We start from the raw sequence: 6,162 nt of genomic DNA, 5'->3' as shown, positions 1-6,162 counted from the left end.
GCTATTTATTGCCTATTACACTGTAGCATTAAGATTTTTTAATTATTTGAAAACATGTTCACATACTACAAATGAAGTTCATGAACATGCAGAAAAAGTTCGCGTATTCAAAAAATAGTTCCCAAATCGAAAAATTTCATGTATTCAATAAAAAAACATTCATGAATTCAAAAGAAGTTCATCATTTTTCAAAAAAAGTTCATCGAACACATAAAATAGTTCATCAATTTGTCTAAAAAGGTTAATCAAATTGAAAAAAGTTCAATGAATTTAGCAAAATTTCATCTAAATTTTAAAAAGTTCATCAATTTTTTGAAAAAATAGGTTTTGGAAAACAATCACTGTGTTTGGAAAAAGTTCATCAATTTTGAAAAAAAGTGAATTTTTTTTGAAGAAACCCATCAGACCTGAAAAATAAGTTCATCAATTATAAAGGATTCATCAATTGGAAAAACAGTTCACGAGTTTTGAAAAAATATGTTCATGAATTTTAAAAAGGAGTTCATCTATTTGAAGAAAACAATGATGAAATTAGAAAAAGAAAGAAGAAAAGGACAGAGAAAAAAAGGGGAAAAGGAAATAAGAGGGATGAATAAATAAATATACTGTATAAAACATGCATGTTGTCATAATTTGTGAAGTTGTTAGGTTGTTTACGCGTCCATCACTTGTAACCCGGGATGCCGGTTCGAAGCCTCGCCCCTGCGGCATTTTTGGTAGTTTATTTAGAGTTTAGAAAACAAAAAAACACACATAAACCGTCCTTGCTAAAACACGCTAGTAGCTACTGCAGGCGCCGGTTAGCAAAAACAATAGGAACCGACGCCTGCAGGGCAAATAGAAATTAGCTATTTGCCGCGACGGGCGCGCACCCCATAAACTGCGCGTTTGTATGGGAAGGCCCATTTCACTATTTTCCCCTTTTAATATGTTTTTTATTTTCCCGTTATGTTTTCTTTTATTTTTTGTTTTTTAGTTTTTTGCAAATTTCTATTTAAATTCATGAACATTTTTTAGTTCATTAAATTAAGAAAATGTTCGTTGATGCAAAATAATGGTCAACAATTTAAAAATGTAGATTTAATTCAAATTTTTATTCATCGGATTAAAAATATATTCATTAAAATCAAAATTTGTTTATCGAATTCAAAGAATGTCCATAAAATTCCAACTTCCTCGCCATTTTCCAAAAAGGTTCATAAAATACAAAAATAAATCATCCATTTTTCTGAAAAAAGTTCTTGAATAAAGGTTTTGTTCATCAAGTCCAAAAACTGTTCATCTAATTCAAAATTTGTTCATCAAACACATTTTTACATCATTATTAAAAATGCTCATACTTTGTTAAACAAAATATAAAATAGTTCTTGAATTGAAAATGCTTGTTTGAAATGAGGAACACTTTTTAATTCACGAACTATTTTTGAAAGTTCACAATTTGCATTTTTTCCGAAATTTTAGAACCTTTTTTTGAGACAAGCTTTGAGGGTTTTTATTCAAGTCCTATAATGTTTACACGGATGAAATCAAGATCATTGGGCTGGCCTAGCCAAACATGGTAACCGACCCCTAGGTATAAAGCATGTCTTGTGAGTTTGTGAGCCTCGACATTCAAGCTTCTAAACTCATGATTAATATCACAAGTATTGAAAAGTGACTCGTGGTGTATAATTTCATGTAAAATCGCCGCATAGACAAAAGGGTTGTTCTCGCGAATATCCTCCACGACCACGTGGATTTTGTTCTCATAAAGATCATGTGCTAAGAGAGAGCCTCTCTGATTGCTAGGGATTCAAGAGTGGTTGGACCAGAGATTGTTGGGATAACTAATGTTGATGCCTCAAGGAAAATTCCACTTCTGTTCCTGCAGACAACCCCAACGGCTTCATATGAACCTCCTCTACCCACTGCAACATCCACATTGATTTTCACCACACCCCGGTGTTGGGGCTCGAGGGAGAAATTCAAATTTTTTCCTACGAAACACCAAGATCAATCTAGCAGATGCTAGCAACGAGCAAGGGGTAGAGCATCTTCATACTTTTGAAGATCGCTAAGCGGAAGCGTTACTATGAACATGGGTGATGGAGTCGTACTCGCAGCAATTCAGATAGCGATAGATGGGATCCAAAGCGCCGAACAACGGCGCCTCCTCGTTCAACACACGTGCAGCCCGGTGAAGTCTCCTCTACCTTGAACCAGCAAGGTGAGATGGGAAGTTGATAAAGAGCTCCGGCAACACGACGACGTGGTAGCGGTGGAGCTATGTGGTTCTCCGGCAAGGCTTCACCAAGCACCGCGGAGGAGGAGGAAGAGAGAGGGTTGGGCTGCGCTGAGGTGGATGAAAAACTTGTGTGTTGCAGCCCCAAAACCCTTGGGTATATATAGGAGGAGGGGAAGGGCTGGCCGGCCACCCTAGATGGGAGGGGCAACGACCCAAGAGGGGGCGGCGGCTAGGTGGGAGGTGGCTTGCCTCCCAAGTAGGAGGTGGGCCACCTCCACGCCCTAGGGTTGCCATCCCTAGGCGCCTCTGGCCTTGGTGGGTGGCGCACTAGCCCATCTAGGGGCTGGTTCCCTTCCACTTTTAGCCCACGTGGCCCTTCAGAGCTGGTGGCCCCTCCCGGTGGACCCCCGAAACCCTTCCGGTGGTCCCGGTACAATCCGGTGATCCTCGAAACATTTTCGATGATCAAATCTCCACTTCCTATATATGAATCTTTACCTCCGGACCATTCCGGAGCTCCTCGTGATGTCCGGGATCTCATCCGGGACTCCGAGCAACTTTCAGTAACCACATACTATTCTCATTACAACTCTAGCGTCATCGAACCTTAAGTGTGTAGACCCTACGGGTTCGGGAACCATGCAGACATGACCGAGACACCTCTCTGGTCAATAACTAACAGCGGGATCTGGATATCCATGTTGGCTCCCACATGTTCCACGATGATATCATCAGATGAACCACGATGTCGTGGATGCAATTAATCTCGTATGCAATTCCCTTTGTGTATAGGTATATAGCTTGCCCGAGATTTGACCGTCGGTATCCCCATACCTTGTTCAATCTCGTTATCGGCAAGTTTCTTTACTCGTTCCGTAACACATGATCCCGTGACTAACTCCTTAGTCACACTGAGCTCAATAGGATGATGTATTATCGAGTGGGCCCAGAGATACCTCTCCGTCATACGGAGTGACAAATCCCAATCTCGATTCGTGCCAACCCAATAGACACTTTCGGAGATACCTATAGTGCACCTTTATAATCACCCAGTTACGTTGTGACGTTCGATACACCCAAAGCATTCCTACGGTGTCCAGGAGTTGCACAATCTCATGGTCTGAGGAAATGATACTTGACATTATAAAAGCTCTAGCAGACAAACTATACGATCTTGTGCTATGCTTAGGATTGGGTCTTGTCCATCACATCATTCTTCCAATGATGTGATCCCGTTATCAATGATATCCATTGTCCATGATTAGGAAACCATGACCATCTGTTGATCAACGAGCTAGTCAACTAGAGGCTTACTAGGGATTTGGCATGCTCTATGTATTCACATATGTATTGTGGTTTCTGGTTAATACAATTGTAGCATGAACAATAGAAAATTATCTTGGACAAGGAAATATAATAATAACCACTTTATTATTGCCTCTAGGGCATATTTCCAACAGTCTGCCACTTGCACTTGAGTTAATAATCTTGTTCCATTGTGATGAAACGAACATTCATAGAGTTCTGGTGTTGATCATGTTTCACTCGTGGAAGAGGTTTAGTCAATGGATTTGCGATATTCAGATTTGTATGTACTTTACAAATATCTATATCTCCATTCTGGATGTATCCACCTATGGAGTTGAAGCGGCGCTTGATGTGCCTTCTCATCTTGTGAAACCTGGGCTCCTTGGCAATGGCAATAGCTCCAGTGTTGTCACAAAAGAGAGTCATCGGGCCTGACGCACTGGGAATCACTCCTAGGTCGGTGATGAACTCCTTCATCCAAACTCCTTCCTGTGCTGCTTCCGAAGCAGCTATGTACTCCGCTTCACATGTAGATGCCACCATGACGCTTTGCTTGCAACTGCACCAGCTGACTGCCCCACCATTCAAAATATACACGTATCCGGTTTGTGACTTGGAGTCATCCGGATCTGTGTTGAAGCTAGCATTGACGTAACCCTTTATGACGAGCTCTTCGACACCTCCATAAACGAGAAACATATCTTCAGTCCTTTTCAGGTACTTAAGGATATTCTTGACCGCTGTCTAGTGACTCACTCCTGGATCACTTCACATCGGGTCTGGTACACAGCATGGCATACATAATAGAGCCTATGGCTGAAGCATAGGGGACAATACTCATATTTTCTATATCTTCTGCCATGGTCGGGCGTTGAGCTCTGCTCAACCTCACACCTTGTAATACAGGCAAGAACCCCTTCTTGGCCTTATCCATATTGAACTTCTTCAATATCTTGTCAAGGTATGTGTGATACGTCTCCAACGTATCTATAATTTTTGATGGTTTCATGCTATTATCTTGTCAAACTTTGGATGTTTTGTATGCCCTTTTTATTTTTTTTGAGACTAACCTATTAACTCAGTGCCAAGTGCCAGTTCCTGTTTATTTCGTGTTTTTGACCCTTTTCATAGGAGGATTTTAAACTGAGTCCAAACGGAATAAAACTTCCGAAAAGATTTTTTCCAAAACAGAAGATGATCGGGAGACTTGAGAACCAAGGCATAGGGTCACCAGGGACCTCACAAGCCCTCATGGCGCGACCAAGGGGGGCCACGCCTCCCAGGCTTGTGGGCTCCCTGGGCCTCCTGTGCCCTAGCTGCTTCGCCTATATATTCCCTAAAATCCCAGAAAAAATCAGGAGATCCACGAAAATACTTTTCCGCCGCCGCAAGCTTCTGTCTCCGCAAGATCCCATCTGGGGCATGTTCTGGTGCCCTGCCGGAGGGGGGATTCGGATACGGAGGGCTTCTTCATCAACACCATGACCTCTCCGATGATGCGTGAGTAGTTCACCATAGACCTACGGGTCCATAGCTAGTAGCTAGATGACTTCTTCTCTTTCTTGGTTCTTCAATACAAAGTTCTCCATGATCTTCTTGGAGATCTATCCGATGTAATCTTCTTTTGCGGTGTCTTTGTCGAGATCCGATGAATTGTGGATTTATGATCAGATTATCTATGAATCTTATTTGAGTTTCTTCTGATCTCTTATATGCATGATTTCATATCCTTGTAATTCTCTTCGAGTTGTGGGTTTTGTTTGGCCAACTTGATCTATGATTCTTGCAATGGGAGAAGTGCTTGGTTTTGGGTTCATACCGTGCGGTGACCTCACCCAGTGACAGAAGGGGTAGCGAGGCACACATCGTGTTGTTGCCATCAAGGGTAAAAAGATGGGGTTTTCATCATTGGTTTGAGTTTATCCCTCTACATCATGTCATCTTGCTTAAGGTGTTACTCTGTTCGTCATGAACTCAATACACTAGATGCATGCTGGATAGCGGTCGATGTGTGGAGTAATAGTAGTAGATGCAGAAAGTATCGGTCTACTTGTCTCGGACGTGATGCTTATATGTATGATCATTGCCTTAGATATCGTCATGACTTTGCGCGGTTCTATCAATTTCTCGACAGTAATTTGTTCACCCACCGTAATATTTTCTATTTTGAGAGAAGCTTCTAGTGAACACTATGGCCCCCGGGTCGACTTCACATCATATTTTCAGCCTTACACTTTTACTTCGTTGCACTTTCCGCCTTCAGATCTCACTTTGCAATCAATCTTGAAGGGATTGACAACCCCTTTATAGCGTTGGGTGCAAGCTCTTTTGTGTTTGCGCAGGTACTGTGGACTTGACGCGATTCTCCTACTGGATTGATACCTTGGTTCTCAAACTGAGGGAAATACTTACTACTCCTGTGCTGCATCACCCTTTCCTCTTCAAGGGAAAAACCAGCGCAAGCCAAGTCTCCGTCAACGTGCCAATTTCTGGCGCTGTTGTCTGTTGCCGTAGTAGAAGAATTTCTGGTGCCGTTGCCGGGGAGGATCAAGTCAAGAACTCATCCAAGTAAGTGTCGCAAACTCATCTCTTGCATTTACTTTTTTTTGCCTCTCGTTTTCCTCCCCCAC

The sequence above is a fragment of the Hordeum vulgare genome, chromosome 3H, assembly GCF_904849725.1.
Source record: "Hordeum vulgare subsp. vulgare chromosome 3H, MorexV3_pseudomolecules_assembly, whole genome shotgun sequence".
Lineage (NCBI taxonomy): Eukaryota > Viridiplantae > Streptophyta > Magnoliopsida > Poales > Poaceae > Hordeum > Hordeum vulgare.
Note: the sequence above shows the minus strand (reverse complement) of the source record.